We start from the raw sequence: 21,913 nt of genomic DNA on the forward strand, positions 1-21,913 counted from the left end.
GCACCTACTTACATCAATCTCTAAGGGGGAAAAGGGCTTCTAAGCTAGCCTCCTTGGCTCAGTACATCAGGGTCCGGGCAGAATGTAATCTATTTTTCTAGTCAGCAATTTATATCCTAGAGATAGACAAAGGGCTTGTAGATGGTCTTCTCTTCTGTGTACGTTTGCCTTTGCCCTCCGGCCTGTTTCATCCCATTCTGATGAGGTTTGGGTTCCGGGGTTAGGTTTATTTGCATCAGCCCATAACAATCTCCTTCCCAATGTCTATTTCCTGTTTCACACTCTGTAGTCTTGACAAGTTGATGCCTTGTCTCTTCTTTAGTGCAAGGGTCTCCTGTACATCTACCTTGCTTATTCTATATTGGACATGATCCTCAGCAAGATCATTGTTGACCAAGCAAAGGTGCTTCTGGTAGTTATTTTCTGGCCTCAGAGACCCTTGTTCTTTCTCCTCCACCAGCTGTCAGTACGGCCTCCTTGCATCTTTCCTACATTCACTTTTCCTCTGCCGGTCAGTCTTCTGTCAGATGCCTCTATCCAGTGGGTGACTGTTAGGTTAATAAACAGCACTGAATGTGACTGTGCAAATGTACATCCATAAATAATGCCACCATACAAGAATTCTCTGACACAGAGTAAATGCAGGAAGAAAGCAGCATGCAAACCAAAAAGTTCAGTCATACAGCACAAGTCTGGGATAGTGAAAGGTAGATTCTGCTAGCTGCATAACATTAAGCTTGGGAGTAGTTCGCAAAGTAGCGCTACGTGTAGCTACGCGAAGTGTACTTCGCACTATACGAGCTACGCGTAGCACTACGCGAACTGCGTAGTGCACTGTTCGCGATGATTGCACAGTGCCGGATGCTTGTCTGCACTGTGCAATCATTGAAAACGGCATCTTGCACAGTGCGAGCTGTCTTTTACTGCCGCTCGAGTAGATTTTTACTTGAGTGGCAGCTTTCTCAATGTGGACTGGTAGTATCTCATGACGAGCGGTCGCAAGCAGACGCGACCACTCGCAAAGAGAAACCTGACCTCCCCGCGTTGAGTATCTCGCTGTGAGGTTTATTTTTCACGCTCGCGATCGGCAACTTGATGTTGCTGATCGCAAACTAGGAAAAAGTCTTGCTTGGATCTCATTTTGCTTGCTCGCGGTCACCAACTTGACGTTGAGGACCGCGAGCAAGCAAAAAATTGACCATTGCACTATGCTACGTGTGTTTGCACTGTGCTACGTGCAATTCGTGTAGTGTGAAGTAGCGCAAACTTCGCAAACTACGCGAGCGTAGTGTAGTGCTTTGCCCTGTGTTACATAACATTGGAGCGGTACTGCAGTAAAGCCCAAAGACTTGCTGCCGGATCATTGGCACATGTGCAACCAGTTTCCCAACTGAAAGGGATTAGGATTATTCAAATAACATTGAACCTATCCTTGCCAGCTATCCATACAGTGAGATCTACGGAGGGTAGGAAGCGCTGGACTGATGTAACCAGCAATTTTTGTTAAGATAAAGTACAAATTCTAGTAATAAGGTATACTCATTTGCAGTGTTCACATTTGCAAATGGAACTCAATGATAACATTGTATGACAGTACAAAAAAAATTATTCTACAAATATTAACAGTAACACTCTGGTAACATGAACATAGTAGTGCGTAATCGTTCGGAAACTGGGTGAACAGGAACGAAGGCCACAAACTTGATAGAATAGTTGCTGAGTTCCAATTGGGCCTTCTAGTACAGGGACAACTGCAGCCTTGCACCACAGAAGAAGCCAATGATGATGATGAGGGCACCAGGCCATGATGTAATTGGGACTTGTTCTTTTACCTGAAGCTGCTGATTTGAAGAATCCAGGAGTCTGAGAATAAGTTTGCCAAGAAAGCACAGAAGTCTAGTAGTCATTCTGCCCCCCCTCAGCCCCCACTAGTCATCAGTGGGGGTGGGATAACAATGACAATAGACTGGAAGATGAACTGGAACTGGGACAAGTTGCCTCACTCACTGGCATAAGGGCCTTCTACACGATCTTCGCCATGAAACCGATGACTGAACCTATAGAGTGAAGAGGAGGATCAAATAATCTGTGGGAACCAAACCTATGCTCCTGTCCACAGAATGATCATCAATTTCGGGTCAACTCCTGATTTCTTAATCAAGTTCTCCCGTTTAAACATAAAGGGCACAATTCACAAGGGTAAAGTTAGACCAAAAAAAGTCCCGCGCAGTGAGCACGGGTACCACGTCTGGGCATACCCTTCCCACATAGGGTGAACAGCAAAACACACAAGGTGATGGACGGAATGTTGCACATTGGCAAAACATTCACCCCCAGTCACAGATCTGGGTTTAATCCATCGTTATTTTGCTCACCCGTGCTCACTACGCCACTGGAGTCAGGCTAAGCTGGCTGAAGATGGCTGATATCCAGAAACCGGTCCTAGGATGCTGGATTCCGGTCCAGGAAAGACGTGGCTTGGCAGTTCGGCCTAGACTGTTCCCAGGAGGCACAGGGTCAAGACTGATTTGCATATGGCCATGTCTGAACTGAGGTGGCCCGGTGAGCAAAATAACGATGGATTAAACCCAGATCTGTGACTGGGGGTGAATGTTTTGCCACTGTGCAACATTCCGTCCATCATCTTGTGTGTTTTGCATTTTGATATGGCACCCATTTGCTTTTCTATGTGTATTTAGGTTTCAACCAAACAAACTAGATTGTTGTGAGCTCGCTGCTACAATTTTCTTTTAGTAACTAAAATGAATGAGTACATTAGTCCACAGAGCCGGGTCTGGTGGCTCAGTGGACTAATGCATCCACTGCAGGGGCCTTTGCTCGACCTCATGGTCACAGGTTAAAATCCTTGAGACCAGAGGAGAGGGTTTTAAGTATACGGGTTCTATAGGCGCTCTAGCAAAGTGAACGTAAATATGTATTGCTCAATAATACTGGTGCAAGCAGGGAGGGGAGACCCTTGAAAAAAAAACTCAATTAGAGCGCAATAAATACACTCTTACAACTTAAATACACAATCCTGCACACTCAAAGAGAATCACAACATCAATGTGTCAGTAAATTCAAATTAACACAATAAGAAAGTCTTGTCCAGCGTCGTTTTCATTGGAGGTTCGTGTGTCTCTCCTTTTATTTGATCAGTAGATAGAGTAATTTAAATACAGCCAGCCGACACGTGTTTCGTTGTAGGACTGTACACAAACAGACACTGCAACTCTTCAGGGCTGGAAAATACAAAAGGAATGACCTAAGTTCCACTCCTGAGATTTCAAATCAAAGTGTACTACAGTAGGCTCTGTACCCCAAGTGACATTTTAGCCGAGGTACACCTCCTTATGTGGAACCCCTTAGAAGTAATAGTACAAGGGTTATCAAGTTAAAACAATTTGATTCATGATGGATTATCTCATTGTAAGATTATTACAAAAGATTGCAATGGACAAGGGTCATGCAACACCCGTGTCGCTATTCTAATGTATATGCAATTGTGTTTGTGCACCAAAACAACATAAATTTCAAGAATTCATAAGTGCTCGCCACCACAGAAAGAACACGTTATACACAATTTAATCAAATTAATGGTACCTTAATTGCTGAGATGTAAATCCATAGGCTAGTCCCATTTGAAGGAAGGGTAAAAGAAGGAAGGAGAGGGGGGAGAAGGAGAGGAAATTACAAGAAAAGAATATATCTCTCAAAGTCTCCATAGCCACACTCCCCTGACTCCCAGCTATTAAAACACGAGGTGAAACTTACCCCAGTTCCGGTGATAATTCCAACCCGGAAGGGTAACCTTATATTGTATGTACACGAAATTAGTCGCCACTGTAAGATATAGGATTCAAGATTACAGTGAATCTTAACCTAAGATCTATAGGTAAACATACACCGTAAAACACCATTTAACATCCTATCTGAAGACAAAAGGCCCAGATCATTGCAGCCACCAACTGATGTCATATCGTTTATCAAAATTACAACAAATGGCCTGACGGTATAAAGCTTACTGAGTCTTGAGTTTGATGAGAAAATGTCACAAGTCCTTATTATGACTAAATTCAAGGTATGAACACCTTGTTATATGTTATATTTGTTATGTTATATTTATGCTTCTATAGCGCACGGCCACTCCATTTGGAGCATCCCGGCGCTTTTTCGAAGGTACCCACCAGAAGAGGGAGAAACATAACACTGAAGGGACATGCAACACACCTATAAAACAGCAGCAGCGGACTAAGGGAAAAGCCATGTTTTAAGGGCCTTTCGGAAGGACAACAGGCTAGAAGCCTGTCTTAAAGAAATCGGGAGGTCATTCCAAGCACGAGGAGCTAGATAACGGAAGGACCGACCTCCTGCTCTGGCGCGCTTGACAATGGGAACCTTCACTTTAGATAGCGCAGCAGATCTAAGAGATCTAGAGGGCTGATACCAAGACACACGTCTAGAGATATATTTAGGACCAATACCATGTAAGGCCTTGAAAGTCGTAGTCAGAGTTTTAAAAAGAATCCTTTTATCAATCGGGAGCCAATGTAAGGTAGAGAGAAGAGCAGTGGCTCTGGCTCTTCTTGGGAGGCCGAAGACCGCTCGGGCTGCAGAGTTCTGAACAACTTGAAGACGCCTGACCAGGTATTTAGGAAGCCCCAAAAATAAAACATTGGCGTAATCCATTCTGGAGCCAACCAGTGCCTGGACGATAATTTTCCTGTGCTCGATGGATACTAAAGGTAAAAATGTGCGTAGCATCCAAAGGATGCCAAAACATTTCCCAGTGAGAGAGGAAATGTGAGGACCAAAAGATAGGTCGCTGTCAATGATCACTCCCAGATTTTTGGCCTTCTGGGATGAACTAACGGGGGGACACATATCCTGCGGCCACCAGGGTTTCCAATCCGGCTCAGCGATACACCCAAAAAAGAGCAGCTCCGACTTGTCGGAATTGCATTTCAGTCCATGGTGTCCTAACCACTCGAAAACCGCACTCAGACAACCTCTGACCTGATCGTCGTTAAACAGACCATTCCTGTTGCTCACAAACAGGAGCTGGGTGTCGTCGGCATGAGTGACAATCCGGGCGCCGAAAGACTCCGCGACCGCTGCCAGAGGAGCCATAAAGATGTTAAAAAGGAGGGGGCTCAAGATGGATCCTTGGGGAACCCCCACTTCTAGCAGCGGCATCTCGGCGGAGTAAGGAGGAGCACAGATTGTCTGCCGGCGGTCGGCTAAGAAGGATTTAAGCCACCTCCACACCGTTCCCTGCAGGCCAAAGTCCCAGAGTCTAGTAAGGAGAAGCACATGGGGAACGGTGTCGAACGCCGCCGACAGGTCAAGCATGACCAATGCCGCCTTTCTTCCAGCATCCAACTCCTCCCGGATGGCGTCTGTGACTTCGAGGAGCGCAGTTTCCGTGCTGAAATTCGCACGGAAACCGGATTGGGTGTTATGCAACAGATCATTTTCCTCGATGAAGTTAGATATTGATCTGTGGACAAACCTCTCCGTCACTTTCGCTAGAGCTGGGAGTAAGGAAATAGGTCTGTAGTTGGCGTGGACTAGAGGGTCGAGTGCAGGTTTTTTCAGGAGTGGCAGGATCATGGCGCGCTTCCAGGCCTTTGGAACTACCCCGGATGAGAGTGACATATTTAAAATAGGGTTGACCAACTCATTCAGCACAGGTGCCAAGTACGCTAAACACTTGGCCGGACACGGATCCTGTGGGGATCCAGATTTAAGGTTGGACAGGATGTCAAAAGAGCTTGCATGATCCAGTGGGGGAAAGTCACACAACAGAGGACCATGAACAGACATGGGACACCCCAGGCTCACAGGTTGCTGCTGGAAAGTGGAAGAGAGGGAATCTTGAATAGTAGTAATTTTCTGTACAAAATATACAGCAAGATCCCTCAACCAGGATTCAGAGTGCGTATGAATAGGGGTGTAAGCAGAGGAAGAAGTGAAGTCTTTTACCACCCTAAAAAGTTCTTTACTGGAATGCTCCGCCTCATTTATTCTAGATTCCAAGTAAGCTTTTTTTCCAGCCCAGATTGATTTGTGGTAAACTCTAGTCAGTGTCTTAAAATTCTGCCTTTCTGAGTGATCGTAAGATCGTCTCCAAGCTCTTTCAGCTTTTTTAATATCTTGTCTAGCTTTTTTAAGCTGCGGAGTAAACCATGGGGCAGATATCCTTTTATTGGCAGAGTTCTGTGTCTTGGTCGAGATTGAACTCTCAAGACACTCTAAGGAGCGGCATCAATGTGTAACTCGATACGCACATTACATCCCACGTTAAATCAATATTAGCACACCGGTCCAGCTTACCAGGTTTTCTCAAATGCACACTGTGTACTTCCAATATTCAATCCTTGGGTTCGAAATTATAACTCGAGTCCGTGTCACTCCAATGAGTAAGAACATCCAATTAGCAAAAAACGTAACCACGGGTGCGTGTGTTTACGTAATCCTACAAGAAACCAAGTAATTGCCCACCGTTAATCCTAAATATCCATTCGTAGTAGTTATAGCCATTTTCATGAAACGAAGTTAACATAGAGACTTTTCAGATATTAGCTCATACCTTCGGCAGAATCGCCCTCGCGCACCTTGCGTATCCGACCCGGAAGTGAATCGGGTTTCGAACGGGAAGTGCTGTTTAAGTACTGAGCGTCGAGAAAGCTGAAACGCTGACCCAAGTGCTGGGATAGTACTTCCGGTATGTGCTTGGCTCGTGTTTCCGATCAGATAAATTACATCATGTGTACAAAGTCCAAAGATCGCGAGAGATTGATCTGCAATATTTCAAATATGAAGTATGTCTTGCCAAATTGCCGGATAGACTAAACATTCTGTACTATTGCCTGAAATCATGTATTATTACGAAAATAACCTCAATGTAGGATTCAAATTCAAGAATATAATACGTTTCCATCTGCTCAAAGCCAGACCGTGGATTAATTAAAAGTGGTCCAATTACTATAAAGGACCCAATCTCAATGCACACCAAATCAATATTTCAGGACAGAAAAATAAATAAAATAATAATAAAATAATAAGACCCCAAAAGGCCAGGAAAATCGGAAAGAATGAGGTAGATGTAGGACAGAATTTTTTTAAAAAAAAGGGTTAAAGCAAGCATAGAATAAGTTCGATTACATATCTGCAACAATAAGTAGATGCCAAATTTATAAGAATTTTTTTTAAATATAGCAAAGTTCACCACATTAAATTACACAAGAGAGTTCACAATATTTACTCTCAGAGGTGCAACTGATTGGTTCAATGACTGCGTGCATGACATTCGAACAAACATCAACTGTGTAACTAAATTCGTAGTCTACATCATTGAATGTAAATGTGGACTACAGTATGTAGGCAGTACAATAAGAAGTTTGAAAGACAGAATTGGGGAACATGTCAGAGCCCTTTTACAACAAGACGCTAGACATCCTGTAGTGATCCACGCAAGCTTATGTCGGGCTCAAGGCCCCAAGAAAGAGTTTGTTTTCTTTGGGATAGAACATATCCCTTTAAACATCAGGGGTGGAAACAAAGAATTACGTTTGAGACGCGCTGAAGCGCTCTGGATTATGAGACTACATACAGTGGGGCGGGGACTCAACTCTGATTCAGAAATGCAGTTCTTTTTAGGCGATTAGGATCATGGACTATAACCCGTTTTGTTGTCTTGAGACTATACACTATCATGTTCAGAACCAGTGTTCTTTTGATTAATAGCTTGTTTGTAATTTTCTGGATTAACATGTCAATTCAGAGAACCCAGATATGCACGCAGTCATTGAACCAATCAGTTGCACCTCTGAGAGTAAATATTGTGAACTCTCTTGTGTAATTTAATGTGGTGAACTTTGCTATATTTAACAATTTTTCTTATAAATTTGGCATCTACTTATTGTTGCAGATATGCAATCGAACTTATTCTATGCTTGCTTTAACCCTTTTTTTAAAAACTTTTCTGTCCTACATCTACCTCATTCTTTCCGATTTTCCTGGCCTTTTGGAGTCTTATTATTTTATTTATTTTTCTGTCCTGAAATATTGATTTGGTGTGCATTGAGATTGGGTCCTTTATAGTAATTGGACCACTTTCAATTATATCCACGGTCTGGCTTTGAGCAGATGGAAACGTATTATATTCTTGAATTTGAATCCTACATTGAGGTTATTTTCGTATTAATACATGCTTTCAGGCAATAGTACAGAATGTTTAGTCTATCCGTCAATTTGGCATGACATACTTCATATTTGAAATATTGCAGATCAATCTCTCGCGATCTTTGGACATTGTACACATGATGTAATTTATCTTATCGGAAACATGAGCCTAGCACATACCGGAAGTACTATCCCAGCACTTAGGTCAGCGTTTCAGGTTTCTCGACGCTCAGTACATAGACAGCACTTCCCGTTCGAAACCCGATTCACTTTCGGGTCGGAGACGCAAGTTGCGCGAGGGCGATTCTGCCGAAGGTATGAGCTAGTATCTGAAAAATCTCTATGTTAACTTCGTTTCATGAAAATGGCTATAACTACTACGAATGGATATTTAGGATTAACGGTGGGCAATTACTTGGTTTCTTGTAGGATTACGTAAACACACGCACCCGTGGTTACGTTTTTTGCTAATTGGATGTTCTTACTCATTGGAGTGACACAGACTCGAGTTATAATTTCGAACCCAAGGATTGAATATTGGCAGTACACAGTGTGCATTTGAGAAAACCTGGTAAGCTGGACCGGTGTGCTAATATTGATTTAACGTGGGATGTAATGTGCGTATCGAGTTAAGGTGTTCATACCTTGAATTTAGTCATAATAAGGACTTGTGGCATTTTCTCATCAAACTCAAGACTCAGTAAGTTTTATACCGTCAGGCCGTTTGTGGTAATTTTGATAAACGATATGACATCAGTTGGTGGCTGCAATGATCTGGGCCTTTTGTCTTCAGATAGGATGTTAAATGGTGTTTTACGGTGTATGTTTGCCTATACATCTTAGGTTAAGATTCACTGTAATCTTGAATCCTATATCTTACAGTGGCGACTGATTTTGTGTACATACAACATAAGGTTACCCTTCCGGGTTGGAATTATCACCGGAACTGGGGTAAATTTCACCTCGTGTTTTAATAGCTGGGAGTCAGGGGAGTGTGACTATGGTTGGTTGATTGCTTTATTTCGATATGCATATACCATAAAAGCATTACAAAAAATAGAAAGGTAAAAACAGCATATCGAAAGAAGTGACTGTACATTAAGGTTTAAGAAGAATAAAATCACAATTTGGTAGAATAAATTATCTAAGACAGCATTAAATTGATACGGCCAGTCTTTTAAGTCGAATCAACCAAGCCCATTTTAAAAACTTAGAGACAGCGCAAACAATGGTGGAATAGCGACACGGGTGTTGCATGACCCTTGTCCATTGCAATCTTTTGTAATAATCTTACAATGAGATAATCCATCATGAATCAAATTGTTTTAACTTGATAACCCTTGTACTATTACTTCTAAGGGGTTCCACATAAGGAGGTGTACCTCGGCTAAAATGTCACTTGGGGTACAGAGCCTACTGTAGTACGCTTTGATTTGAAATCTCAGGAGTGGAACTTAGGTCATTCCTTTTGTATTTTCCAGCCCTGAAGAGTTGTAGTGTCTGTTTGTGTACATTCCTACAACGAAACACGTGTCGGCTGGCTGTATTTAAATTACTCTATCTACTGATCAAATAAAAGGAGAGCCACACGAACCTCCAATGAAAGCGACACTGGACAAGACTTTCTTATTGTGTTAATTTGAATTTACTGACACATTGATGTTGTGATTCTCTTTGAGTGTGCAGGATTATGTATTTAAGTTGTAAGAGTGTATTTATTGTGCTCTAGTTTTTTCAAGGGTCTCCCCTCCCTGCTTGCACCAGTAATATTGAGCAGTACATATTTACGTTCACTTTGCTAGAGCGCCTATAGAACCCGTATACTTAAAACACTCTCCTCTGGTCTCACTTATTAGTCTCGGGTAAGGCGACCGCAACGTACTATATTATTTAATTGAAATTGAAAACTTCCTTCGCAATGGACAGAGATAAGGAAGCTCAGGAATTGTTTGGAACCCTATCTAGAGATAATAGTAGCAAAAGAACCGCAACCAATGGTAACTCTACACGGACCATGGGACTCAGAGATAAATTTCTTAAACTAGAACGCCTTAAAAAACTGAAAATGCTAGGTGGTGGGACGGAGCAACCCTTAAACAATACTTGAGGCTGAAGAGAGTCCCAAGGGGTTTACGCTCCCAAATGCTACCCACATACGATGAATTAGATGCTGACCTCATAGTGAAATGGGAGGATTCTCTTAACATAAACTCTGAGACCTTGATGATGATTCTCATAAAAAACTCTGACAGAAAAGTGAGCAAACTACAGGCTGAAATTGAGATCTTAGAAAGTGAGATTAAGGATATGGATCTAAAAGAAGCCACAGAAAAGAATTACGTAATTCTAAAAGACATCTTAGCTAGACACCAAAAAGATATTAAGGACAGAAAGGCAAGACAACTTAGGCGTGACGAGATAGACTACAACACTGGGAGAATCTTCACGTACGCACGCAAATATGACTCTTTGGTGAAAAATAATATCAAACCAGGCACGGCATTAGATGCAGATAACATTTCCATAGCATCTAATTCCACCTCCACAAGTGTGTTAGTAACTAGTGACAGTGAGAATGAGACCAATTCCGCCACTCCAGTTTCGGCTTTTTTACTGGAAGTCCGCACAATACGCAAGGGGAACAGGAACACAGGAGGGAGATTGGTGCAAGATCCAAAACCCGCAGAGGCCAAAGGGGGGGACAAAGGAGACAAAGAAGGATAGAGGAGCAAACTACGCTCAGGCAACGAGAAGAAATAGAACTCACTAATGCCGATCTACAGATTATTAATTTATCGGATAAACATTTAGATGATGATATGGTCTCTCTATTGAGTGAGGGACTAAGTTTCAATCCTAAAGAGACTGGTGACATGTGTAGAACGAAGATTGATTTATATAAATTTATCAGGTTATTGAAACTAAAAAAGTTTTTTGCATGCAATCCGAAAATGAATAAACCTGTTTCACCAGCTATTTTGAGTAATGTGTCTGATATACCCAGTATCCAAGAAATACAAGCTACGAGGTTGTTACTATCCATCACTGAAGTGGAAGAATCACTCTATACTATGACATGTCTCCTTGAGGAACTTGACGTAGATATGGATTATTCCATAACCAGTGGTTTGAAAAATAAATCTAGATGGACCCCGACCCTCCCGGGTGGTAACTCAGTAGACTCTTTTTACAAAAGGGTCTTACAAGACCTTGAAGAATGGGAGTTTAAAACCACCAAGAAACACCGTAGTGGTCTCTTTAAGGACAACTTGACCCAGGGTGAGAGACTGGCCTTGAATAATTTAAGCAATGATCCAGTAATTTTAATTAGAGAGGCGGACAAAGGGGGAAATGTGGTGGTAATGAACAAGACGGACTATACTAATGAAATTGTATCCCAACTCACTGATACTAACTGTTACGAGCTTATGTCTTATAACCCTACTGGACAATTAGGAATTATGATTAATAAACACCTGGCAGAGTGGCACTCCCAGGGTTTACTTGACAATGATTAATTGGCCTACTTGAAGGTATTCAGGCCGACCTATCCTTATCTATATACATTGCCTAAGGTGCATAAAAAGCATGACTTCCCTCCCGGTAGACCAATCATTTCTGGTATCGGAGGCCCCACTGAAAAATTATCGGAATATGTTGATGTTTTTTTGGGACCACTGGTACGGAGACTACCGAGTTATATACAGGACTCCAAACACATCTTACGCATTTTAGCTGATGTAGACTGGCAAATTGGCATGATTTTGGCCACCTTTGACGTGGTTTCTCTATACACAAACATCGACCCTGATCTGGGTCTAACAGCAGTCACACAAATGATGAACACACCTCCAGCCTCTGAATGGCAACATAATGAAATGATAATTAGAATGATGCAGATGATCCTACACAATAACTTTTTCCTCTTCGAGGGAAAGTGGTATAAACAAACAAAAGGGGTAGCGATGGGGTCTAACTTTTCACCTTCATTTGCTTCCCTTTTTATGGGATGCCTGGAAAAGGATTGGATTTGGGGCAACAAGGGCTGCTTATGGATTGACAAAATAATCTATTGGGGTAGATTCATTGACGATTGTCTTCTATTGTGGGCAGGTACACATGATGAACTACTACAATTCTCAGAGTATATGAACAACAATGAATATGGGGTGAAATTCACGATGGAATCCAGTAACACACACATCTCTTTTTTAGATATGGAAATATTTGAAGAGGGTGGTTAATTGCGCAGCAGATTGTTCAGGAAAGGGACGGCATGTAATTCATTACTACACGCCAATAGCTCACATCCAACACATCAGATCAATGCTATACCTTTTGGGGAATTTGTCAGAGCTAGACGAAATTGTAGTGAGGAGGGAGAGTTTGAAAATTGTATTGAGGACATACAAAGAAGGTTTGAGAAGAGATGTTATTCACCCACTATCGTCCAAAAGGCCAAGAATAGAATCAAAAAAGTCAAAAGACCAGATACACTTAAGGCTAAATCTACATCGAATGATAAGAGGGAGGCAATTCGTGTAGTAACTGACTTCAATGAACTCAGCAATGTGCTCAGGAGAAGTCTCAAAAAACATTGGGGGATCCTCACAGCTGATAAAACACTCACCCCACACATTATCAGTCAACCTCAGATCACTTTCAGGAGAGGTAGGTGTCAGGAATCACTCAGTCAGCTCTATATACAACACAGGACATTTCCGCCCCAAGAAGTTATTCAGGGTTGTGGTGAAACCTAGGATGGTGAACTTCTGGGTAGATGTGAATTAGTTAGGGAATTCAAGATGGTCGCCGCTATTGCCGTGGTGACATTTCGGCGACGTTCTAGTCTCCCGCTATCTTGAAGAGCGAGAGCGCTGAGAACTGCGCACTTCAAAATAGACTTTACTGTGAGTGGCCGCAATCCAAGGCGCTCACAGGAGTTTCGAGTTAGTGTTTCTGTGTGAATAATTCATAGTCCTGTTCCTAAATATCTTAGTCCAGAGTCAAGGTTGGGTTAGCTAAGAGAACCAAGACTGTGAACGGTTCTCGTCTTTCGACGCATGAGAGAAGAGAAGTCCGTCGAGAGCAGGTTGCACTTTGACAGTTATTCTGGCAAGAGTCTGAGGAGTTTTTGAGAGAAAACCTTCTGAATTCTTCCTGAGGAAAATTATCCTCAACTTGCAGTTCCACCCCTGCAGCGAGGACAAGTCTACGAACGGCGGAGGACGGCAAGTCGGCATCCCCTGAAGGATCAAGTAAGACTTTTCCAATTGTCTGGAAGATCTTCTAGTTTTCCCCAGAGCTCCCCTATTGCGCTGCCCCTATCTCTTCCCTTCCCCCCTTTCACCTTCCTGGTTCCTTTTTGCGCGCATCTTCCTAGAGTTCAAGACTGTCTTCATGAACTGCATGACCAACTTCACATACTTGAGAACAGACTCCCATTTGACAGCAACGTTACCATAGAAGAAGGTAGGCGAGGGAATACGGGGTTGAAGATTAAGGAGCATTTCCTCTAATTCAGTTCCTAACGGGGTGTCTTCCTTTTCTTTCAGTATTGTTCACTCCTTCATGGTAGCCACTCGCAACCTCATACAGAGAGGGGCAAGGCTCTAAAGACCACTGGTAGGATAAACTGGATTTGAGTACTATATGTCCTGGAAGTGTAGTTGGAGTTTCTGCATTGTCTTTCTCTCTTTCCTCTGTGCATTAGGAACCCACGAGCAGTCCTGACCACCAATAGAATATAGAAGGTCAAGGGGGTGCCAGTTGTCGTTGGAGTGTCTCTCTTTTCTGTCCACTTCCCCTTTCCCCGTCTCTAGTGCCGTTGCTCGTGAAGCGGCGTCACTGGGGACAGGGCATTGGGAGCCAGCATCAATTCTGCCTCTGCGAAGAGTCTGGGACCTGACAGTTTGAAGTGCCCAAGTGGTTCACTCGCCCAGGCAGAATGGTTGAAGAGTTTAGTCTAAAGTCCCTTGGGGAAATGTTAGCCGGGATTCAGAGAGAGATTGGAGCTGTGAGGGAGGAAAATAAAAATTTGAAACAAGAGTTAGTAGTTTCTCGTCAGGAAACCTTGCTGTTGTCCCGGAAGGTCGATGGGTTGGCAATAAGTAATCCCGCAGCGTCTTCCCCAAGTTCTAGTAAGAGTACCACTGAATCTGATACCAGAACGGTAGCACAAGTTATTCATTCTGTTTCTCCCTTAATTCCTTTAGCGGCTCCGGAGCGATTTCATGGGGACCCCCAAAAGGCCCAGTTGTTTCTGACCCAATGTTCGTTACATTTTATGTGTCGTCCTACCCTTTTCCCTGATGCTCAGTCTAGAGTGGCGTTTGTCTTGTCATATCTGGGTTGGGACGCTGCTAATTGGGCAATGCCTCTGGTAACACGAGATGAACCATTTCTGCATGATTTTGATCCATTTAAAACGGAGTTTCTCCGTATATTTGATAGAAGGAGGATATCTCAGGCTACTGATAATGAATTGCTTGAGCTCAGACAGGGGTCAGGAGATTTGATTACCTATTTGGCACAGTTTAACAAACTCATCGTCGAAACTCAATGGCCTGAGGAGAAGAGAGCAGCTCTGTTTTACCGAGGACTTCGGGATGAACTGAAAGATTCCTTAGCCCAGATACCTAACCGGCCAACTGAGCTCTCGGCCTTGGTTGATTTGGTGTTGGAGTTGGATTTTCGTAGTGTGGAAAGAAAAGGGGAAAAGAAAAGAGATTTTCGAGTCAGTATTCCACGCTTTGATAGAATGAAGACAGAAGGATCTAAGAGTGTCAGTGCCCAGTCGGAAGTCGAACCAATGCAGATTGGAGCCGTTCGTGGACCCCTGAGTAAGGAGGAGAAAGAACAGAGAAGATTGAAGAGATTGCGTTTGTATTGTGGAATGCCGGGGCATTTTGTTAAAGAATGCACAAAACAACCTAAGATCCAGATGAAGGGAAACGCCATGAACCATCAGTAGAAGGGGTCGCTCTGATGGCGGAAGTTGAGAAGACGATCCCAGAAGGTCATTCGCTTTCGAACACATTACAGACTCTGATGCCTCATCTTATCTTGCAGTTGACCTTAAAGTTTCGAGGTCAAGAAATTCCTGGAGTGGCGGTAATGTTAGACTCAGGGGCCACGGGCAATTTTTGCGACATCAAGTATGCAGAGCGAATGGGCATCCAGTCTATCAAAAAGATTACGAGTGAACCAGTGAGAGCGGTGGATGGAACCAATTTGTCTTCTGGCCCAATCACTTGTCACACCGAACCTGTGGAACTTTATCAAGTAGATGGTCATCATGAGCAGGTGCAATTTAATCTGATTGACGCGCCGCAGTTTCAGTTGATTTTAGGCTTACCATGGCTTACCTTGCACAATCCAACAATTAATTGGGAAAATCGGACAGTGAAGATGCAATCAGATTTTTGTTATGAACATTGTTATAGTCAGGATCCACCGAAGCTCATTCCGACTCAATCGCAATTACTTTCGCATGGGGGGCAGACGGTCAGTGTGATTACGTCTGTGGAAATTCCAGCGGAATACCAAGAATACAGGGAAGTCTTTAATGAGAGAGAAGCTGAAGTATTACCTCCACATCGCTCCTATGATTGTACTATCGATTTGGAGCCGGGAGCGGTGCTTCCTTGTAGCAGAATTTATGCTCTTACGGAAAAAGAGAACCAATATTTGAAGGAATATCTGGATCGTTATCTGGCAAATGGATTCATTAGACCCTCCCAATCCCCGGTATCCTCGCCTTTGTTTTTTATTCCTAAGAAGGAAGAGGGAACTTTAAGAACTTGTATAGACTATCGAGCGTTAAACCGAGCCACCATCAAGAATCGATATCCTTTGCCCTTAATTTCGGTCTTGTTGGATCAGATCAAAGATGCTCAGATCTTTACTAAACTGGATTTGCGTGGGGCCTACTATCTGGTGCGGATGAAGGAGGGACACGAATGGAAGACCGCATTCCGAACGAAGTTCGGTTTGTTTGAATATTGCGTGATGCCCTTCGGCCTTTGCAATGCCCCTGCTGTGTTCCAGCATTTTATTAACGATGTCATGGGAGATCTGATTGACAAGATTGCAGTAATCTATCTTGATGACATTTTGATTTTCTCTAAAGACCCTCAAGAACATCCAGAACATGTGAAGACGGTGCTGAATCGTTTACAAACTCATCATCTATTTGTAAAATTGGAAAAATGTACATTCAGTTCCAATCGAGTGGAGTTTTTAGGATTTGTGCTATCTCCACAGGGAGTGATGATGGATCCGGGAAAAGTACGAGCTGTTGAGGATTGGCCGTCGCCCAAGGATGTGAAGGAGATTCAGAGATTTTTGGGTTTTGCTAATTTTTACCGTCGATTCATCTCCGGTTTCTCACAATTGATTGTTCCGATTACTCAACTTCTCAAGAAAGGGGTGAAATTCCAGTGGTCCAGTGAGGCTGTGAACGCTTTTGTTACCCTGACGAAGAGTTTCACATCCGCTCCACTCTTACGTCATGCTGATCCAGCTGAACCTTTCTTTGTGGAAGCAGACGCTTCGGATCAGGCGATTGGAGGGGTCTTATCACAGAGACATCCAGATACAGGGCAACTGCATCCCGTAGCTTTTCGATCACGAAAACTAAATGCAGCGGAAATCAACTACACGATTGCTGAAAAAGAGCTTTTGGCTGTGAAGGATGCCTTCGAAGACTGGAGACATTATCTTTTGGGAGCTCGACATAAAGTAACCGTGTTCACGGATCACAAGAACCTGCAATTCTTGAAGACGGCAAAGACTTTAACCCCCCGGCAGCTACGTTGGTCTCTCTATTTTTCTGACTTTGATTTTGTTATTACTTATCGACCAGGCAGTAAGAATGGGAAGGCGGACGCATTGTCGCGAATTGATACTGTAGAAACACAGCATTTGGTGGAGGTCCAACCAATTATTCCGGAGACTCAAGTTATCTGCACAGTCACCTTGGATGGATTTCAAGAAGCAGTCAGGAAGAGTCTGTCTGCAGAAGACATCCAGGCTTGGGTAGCTCAAGATCCAGAACGCAAGTGTCACCAACAATTGCCATACTATCCAGAAGCGTTATATCTCCCAACCCTGTCCTTACAAGAAAAGGCCTTGAGGATGTGCCATGATCAACCATTAGCTGGACATAAGGGCATTATGAAAACTCTAGATCTGGTTCAGCGTTATTTTTGGTGGCCTGAGCTGTCTGCCTCTGTCAAGCAGTATGTGTTGTCTTGTGATCTTTGTGCCCGAAGTAAAGCTACACGACAGGTTCCACAGGGTATGTTGCAACCCTTACCAACTCCTACCTGTCCGTGGCATACTGTATCCATGGATCTGATTGTTGATCTACCCCTTAGCAAAGGGTTTAATACCATTTTGGTCTTTGTGGATACTTTCTCCAAGATGTGTCATTTTGTCCCCCTGACTGGACTCCCTTCTGCAAAAGAGTTGGCGAGATTATTTGGGGAATACGTAGTGAGGTTACATGGAGTTCCCAAGATAGTGATTTCTGATCGGGGGACTCAATTTGTTTCCCACTTCTGGAAGGCTTTTCTTAAAGGATTAGGGGTTGAGCCTAGGTATTCTACAAGTTATCACCCCGAGACTGACGGTCAAACTGAGCGTCAAAATCAGGAACTTGAACAATATTTAAGACTGTTTCTTATGGATCAGGGAGGGGAGTGGGCTGATCAGTTGTGGATGGCTGAGTTCGCATGTAATAATGCGAAAAGTGCATCTACAGGCTATTCTCCTTTCTATGTCAATTATGGCAGACATCCTAACCCTTTTTGTGTTCAGGAGGAATTGGGGGTGCCTGCAGCGGAAGAGTTGTTGAAAGACATGTCTTCCCTTCACAAATCTGCAGAAGAGAATTTAATTCAGGCTAAAGAAAAGTACAAGCAATATGCAGATAGACACCGTAAACCAGCTCCAGAGTATCAGGCAGGTGACAGGGTGTGGTTGTCCACTAAGCATTTACATCTCAAAGGGAATAGGAAGTTTCAGCCTCGGTTTGTGGGTCCATATTTAATTGAAGAGGTTCTGGGTCCAGTCACGGTGAAATTAAAACTTCCTCCTACCATGAAGATTCACCCTGTCTTCCATGTGTCATTGTTGAAGAAGACTTCCCCTCAGGTTAGGATAGAGGAGCCTCCTCCTCCACTTCTTGTTCAGGGACATTCTGAATATGAGGTCAAAGGTATTCTGGACCCCAAGATCCGTTCCAATAAGTTGTTCTATCTGATAGATTGGAAAGGATATGGTCCGGAAGATCGCTCCTGGGAAAAAGCTGAAGATGTTCATGCTTCTCAGGCAGTCAAACGCTTTCATTCTCAGTTTCCGTCCAAGCCAGAACCGCTGTCTCGGTCATTGAGAGGGGGTACTGTCAGGAATCAGTCAGTCAGCTCTATATACAACACAGGACATTTCCGCCCCAAGAAGTTATTCAGGGTTGTGGTGAAACCTAGGATGGTGAACTTCTGGGTAGATGTGAATTAGTTAGGGAATTCAAGATGGTCGCCGCTATTGCCGTGGTGACATTTCGGCGACGTTCTAGTCTCCCGCTATCTTGAAGAGCGAGAGCGCTGAGAACTGCGCACTTCAAAATAGACTTTACTGTGAGTGGCCGCAATCCAAGGCGCTCACAGGAGTTTCGAGTTAGTGTTTCTGTGTGAATAATTCATAGTCCTGTTCCTAAATATCTTAGTCCAGAGTCAAGGTTGGGTTAGCTAAGAGAACCAAGACTGTGAACGGTTCTCGTCTTTCGACGCATGAGAGAAGAGAAGTCCGTCGAGAGCAGGTTGCACTTTGACAGTTATTCTGGCAAGAGTCTGAGGAGTTTTTGAGAGAAAACCTTCTGAATTCTTACTGAGGAAAATTATCCTCAACTTGCAGTTCCACCCCCGCAGCGAGGACAAGTCTACGAACGGCGGAGGACGGCAAGTCGGCATCCCCTGAAGGATCAAGTAAGACTTTTCCAATTGTCTGGAAGATCTTCTAGTTTTCCCCAGAGCTCCCCTATTGCGCTGCCTCTATCTCTTCCCTTCCCCCCTTTCACCTTCCTGGTTCCTTTTTGCGCGCATCTTCCTAGAGTTCAAGACTGTCTTCATGAACTGCATGACCAACTTCACATACTTGAGAACAGACTCCCATTTGACAGCAACGTTACCATAGAAGAAGGTAGGCGAGGGAATACAGGGTTGAAGATTAAGGAGCATTTCCTCTAATTCAGTTCCTAACGGGGTGTCTTCCTTTTCTTTCAGTATTGTTCACTCCTTCATGGTAGCCACTCGCAACCTCATACAGAGAGGGGCAAGGCTCTAAAGACCACTGGTAGGATAAACTGGATTTGAGTACTATATGTCCTGGAAGTGTAGTTGGAGTTTCTGCATTGTCTTTCTCTCTTTCCTCTGTGCATTAGGAACCCACGAGCAGTCCTGACCACCAATAGAATATAGAAGGTCAAGGGGGTGCCAGTTGTCGTTGGAGTGTCTCTCTTTTCTGTCCACTTCCCCTTTCCCCGTCTCTAGTGCCGTTGCTCGTGAAGCGGCGTCACTGGGGACAGGGCATTGGGAGCCAGCATCAATTCTGCCTCTGCGAAGAGTCTGGGACCTGACAGTAGGACCTTACGAAATAGATTAAGCCCCACGGTACCCAGAACTAAGGGAACAGAATCTTGGTTGAGTTCCCCACACAAAGGTTTTTTCAAATGTGAATTTTGTGGAGTGTGCCGGTGGGCGAAACATAGGACCAAGAATTTTAAGGGATGCGACAATAAAAACTATGACATTCGAACAAACATCAACTGTGTAACTAAATTCGTAGTCTACATCATTGAATGTAAATGTGGACTACAGTACGTAGGCAGTACAATAAGAAGTTTGAAAGACAGAATTGGGGAACATGTCAGAGCCCTTTTACAACAAGACGCTAGATATCCTGTAGCGATCCACGCAAGCATATGTCGGGCTCATGGCCCCAAGAAAGAGTTTGTTTTCTTTGGGATAGAACATATCCCTTTAAACATCAGGGGTGGTAATAGAGAATTACATTTGAGACGCGCTGAAGCGCTCTGGATTATGAGATTACATACAGTGGGGCGGGGACTCAACTCTGATTCGGAAATGCAGGTCTTTTTAGGCGATTAGGATCATGGACTATAACCCGTTTTGTTGTCTTGAGACTATACACTATCATGTTCAGAACCAGTGTTCTTTTGATTAATAGCTTGTTTGTAATTTTCTGGATTAACATGTCAATTCAGAGAACCCAGATATGCACGCAGTCATTGAACCAATCAGTTGCACCTCTGAGAGTAAATATTGTGAACTCTCTTGTGTAACTTAATGTGGTGAACTTTGCTATATTTAACAATTTTTCTTATAAATTTGGCATCTACTTATTGTTGCAGATATGCAATCAAACTTATTCTATGCTTGCTTTAACCCTTTTTTTTTAAACTTTTCTGTCCTACGTCTACCTCATTATTTCCAATTTTCCTGGCCTTTTGGGGTCTTATTATTTTATTTATTTTTCTGTCCTGAAATATTGATTTGGTGTGTATTGAGATTGGGTCCTTTATAGTAATTGGACCACTTTTAATTATATCCACGGTCTGGCTTTGAGCAGATGGAAACGTATTATATTCTTGAATTTGAATCCTACATTGAGGTTATTTTCGTATTAATACATGCTTTCAGGCAATAGTACAGAATGTTTAGTCTATCCGGCAATTTGGCATGACATACTTCATATTTGAAATATTGCAGATCAATCTCTCGCGATCTTTGGACATTGTACACATGATGTAATTTATCTTATCGGAAACACGAGCCTAGCACATACCGGAAGTACTCTCCCAGCACTTGGGTCAGCGTTTCAGCTTTCTCGACGCTCAGTACTTAGACAGCACTTCCCGTTCGAAACCCGATTCCCTTCCGGGTCGGAGACGCAAGTTGCGCGAGGGCGATCCTGCCGAAGGTATGAGCTAGTATCTGAAAAGTCTCTATGTTAACTTTGTTTCATGAAAATGGCTATAACTACTACGAATGGATATTTAGGATTAACGGTGGGTAATTACTTGGTTTCTTGTAGGATTACGTAAACACACGCACCCGTGGTTACGTTTTTTGCTAATTGGATGTTCTTACTCATTGGAGTGACACGGACTCGTGTTATAATTTCGAACCCAAGGATTGAATATTGGCAGTACACAGTGTGCATTTGAGAAAACCTGGTAAGCTGGACCGATGTGCTAATATTGATTTAACGTGGGATGTAGTGTGCGTATCGAGTTAAGGTGTTCTTACCTTGAATTTAGTCATAATAACGACTTATGGCATTTTCTCATCAAACTCAAAACTCAGTAAGTTTTATACCGTCAGGCCATTTGTTGTAATTTTGATAAACGATATGACATCAGTTGGTGGCTGCAATGATCTGGGCCTTTTGTCTTCAGATAGGATGTTAAATGGTGTTTTACGGTGTATGTTTACCTATAGATCTTAGGTTAAGATTCACTGTAATCTTGAATCCTATATCTTACAGTGGCGACTGATTTCGTGTACATACAACATAAGGTTACCCTTCCGGGTTGGAATTATCACTGGAACTGGGGTAAGTTTCACCTCGTGTTTTAATAGCTGTGAGTCAGGGGAGTGTGACTATGGAGACTTTGAGAGATATATTCTTTTCTTGTAATTTC

Source organism: Lissotriton helveticus, chromosome 6 (assembly GCF_964261635.1).
Source record: "Lissotriton helveticus chromosome 6, aLisHel1.1, whole genome shotgun sequence".
Lineage (NCBI taxonomy): Eukaryota > Metazoa > Chordata > Amphibia > Caudata > Salamandridae > Lissotriton > Lissotriton helveticus.